This window comes from Vombatus ursinus, unplaced genomic scaffold (genome assembly GCF_900497805.2).
Source record: "Vombatus ursinus unplaced genomic scaffold, bare-nosed wombat genome assembly UNPS02014711.1, whole genome shotgun sequence".
Lineage (NCBI taxonomy): Eukaryota > Metazoa > Chordata > Mammalia > Diprotodontia > Vombatidae > Vombatus > Vombatus ursinus.
Genome location: NW_020954489.1, coordinates 1 through 2,710, shown reverse-complemented (window position 1 = coordinate 2,710; position 2,710 = coordinate 1). Strand labels below are relative to the sequence as shown.

Below are 2,710 nucleotides of genomic sequence, written 5' to 3'. Positions count from 1 at the left end.
TTCTTTGTGGCCCATAGGTTTGATGTGTTGCTAACTCTGAGCCCTGCGACTCTCCTAGGCACCCCTTTCCCTCCCCCACGACTCCGTGTTTCCCTCTGCCCCTCCATTGGCGCTTGGCTCTCTAGGCTCCCCTTATCTTCCCCCTGTACTGCCAAGGTCTTCGGCTACCTAGCTACGAATGCTCTATAGACTCATTGTTGGTTAGGCCACCTCCTTCCACCAGGGATCCCTCGCTATCTGCCCTTCTTCTTCCTCTCCATAGACCCTTTAGGCACTATTTCCTCCCATCCCCACCCCCGCCCCAACCTCCACTTTGGCTGTTACTACGCCTGATCTCTAAGCCCTTAAGTCATCAATCGAACGTCCCATTGTCCCCCACCCTCCACTCACGTACTTTGTTTGGTTCTGTTGCTGGGGTGAGCTGTGGCTTGGCAACGGGCTCTATATAAACGCTGCTCCCCGGTGACCCGAGTCATTCTCCTCAGCAGCTGGGGAAATGGAGGTACAAAAAACCAAGGAGGGCCTGTACCACCTGGCCAAGGCCTCTAACCACCTGCAAACCGGGTTCCTCAAACGGAAGCCCGACTATGACAAGGCGGCGCTCGAGTATGCGAGGGCAGCCTTAGCCTTCAGAAGTGCCAAGCAGATGGACCGGGCCGCGGATGCTTTTGTGAAACAGACGAGGGTCCACGAAAAAACACAAGAGCCCCTCTATGCTGGCAAGGCCTACGAGCAAGCCGGTCTGCTCCTGAGCGAGTCCAAGAAGCTCGCGGAAGCCGCCCAGGTGATCAAGCAGGGCATCGACTTTTACCTGGAGAGTGGAAACGCAGACATCACGGCCATGACCTTGAGACGCTTCAGCCAAATCCTCGAGAGCCACCTCCCGCACCAGGTGGTGCGCCTCTACCAGCGGGCATCAGAGCTATTTGAGAGGGACGATCGCATCCTGCAGACTCTGGACCTCACTGGCCGAGCGTCGAAGATGCTGGTGCGTTCCAAGGACTACGGGGAGGCAGCCATCTCACTCAACAAAGAAAAGTACTGGTACCAGGAGGTGGAGAGCTTTCCAACCTGCTACAAGACAACCGTCGCACAAAGTCTGGCTCACCTCCGTAACAACGATTTCACAGCAGCTTCTAAGTGTGTCCTGAACTGTCACATACTAGGTTTCAAAGGCAGCCGGGAGTACATTGCCTTGGTACAATTGCTGAAATGCTATGACAACAAGGACCAAAATGGAGTAGACAAGATCTGCAGGTCTCCTGTCTTCCAACTCCTGGACCATGATTACAGCAAGATGGTCAAGAAGCTGAAGGTACCTGGAAGCTCGGACTTGAGGGGAAGAATTCTGCCACCGCCATCAGCGCTTATGTGTCCCCCTCACAGTGAAGACCAATGGGCCCCAACAACAACGGAGGAGGAGGAGGAAGTGAAGAAGGAGGAAGAGGTGGAGAAGGAGAAGGAGAAGGAGAAGGGGATCACTCTGCCGCTGGAATGTACTACTTGTTAACCTGTGCTTCTCAGAACAATGAATTAATTAAAGCTAATTAGTTAAAAATAAAAGAAGAAGGAGTTCAGGGTGCATGACCTGACTTGATTTCTGTAAAAGATGAGGCAAGATTCTGAGCTAAGAGCGTGGGGGCCATGAGTGGTTTGACAAGGGATGAAAAAGTTTGGAAAAGCTGCTAGAGAGAGTGGGGACAGTGAGTTTATAAGGCAGGTATGATAGGAATTCTTTTTTAATTTTTTTTATTTAAAAAAAATTTTTTTTAACATGTGTGTTTAAAACTTTAGGTTCCAAACTTTCTCCTTTCCTCCCTCCCCACCCACCCTCACTGAAAAGGCAAGCAACTTGCTACAGGTTATACATGTGTAGTCATGCAAAACACTTCCATAGTAGTCATGTTGTGAAAAAGTATATTTCCCTTCATCCTATCCTACTCCCCATTTATTCTATTCTCTCTTTTGAGCCTGTCCCTCCTCAGAAGTGCTTGCTTCTGATTACCCCCTCCCCCAATCTGCCCTCCCCTCTATCATCCTCCTGCTCTCTTGTCCCCTGCTCCCCCCCCATTTTCTTGTAGGGTAAGATAGATTTCCATACCCCATTGTTTATGTTATTCCCTCCTTAAGCCAAATCCTATGAGAATAAGATTCACTCATTCCCTGTCATCTTCCCCCATTTCCCCTCCACTGTAAAAGCCTTTTCTTGCCTGTTTTATGTGAGATAATTTACCCCATTCTATTTCTCGCTTTCTCCTTCTCCCAGTATAATCCTCTCTCACTCCTTCATTTTTATTCAACAGTTATCACCCTTCATCTTCAACTCACCCTGTGCCCTATATCTGTCTATTTATCTATCTATCTATCTATCTACACACATAATTTTTCCCTCCAACTACCCGAATACTGAGAAAGGTCTCATGAGTTACAAATATCATCTCTTCATGCAGGAATGTAAACAATACAACTTCAACAATTCCCTTAAGATTTCTCTTTCCTGTTTACCTCTTCATATTTCTCTTGAGTTTTGTATTGTAAAGTCAAATTTTCTGTTTATCTCTGGTCTTTTCATCAAGAATGCTTGAAAGTCCTCTATTTCACTGAATATCCCTTTCTTCCCCTGAAGGATTATACTCAGTTTTGCTGGGTAGGTGATTCTTGGTTGTAATCCTATCTCCTTTGCCCTCCAGAATATTATATTCCATGCCCT

General features: G+C 47.8%; 1 pseudogene; it reads left to right on the top strand.

The window, feature by feature from the left end:
- The first annotated feature begins 496 nt into the window (after nucleotides 1-496).
- Nucleotides 497-1,429, top strand: LOC114042690 (annotated as a pseudogene).
- Nucleotides 1,430-2,710: the final 1,281 nt, after the last annotated feature.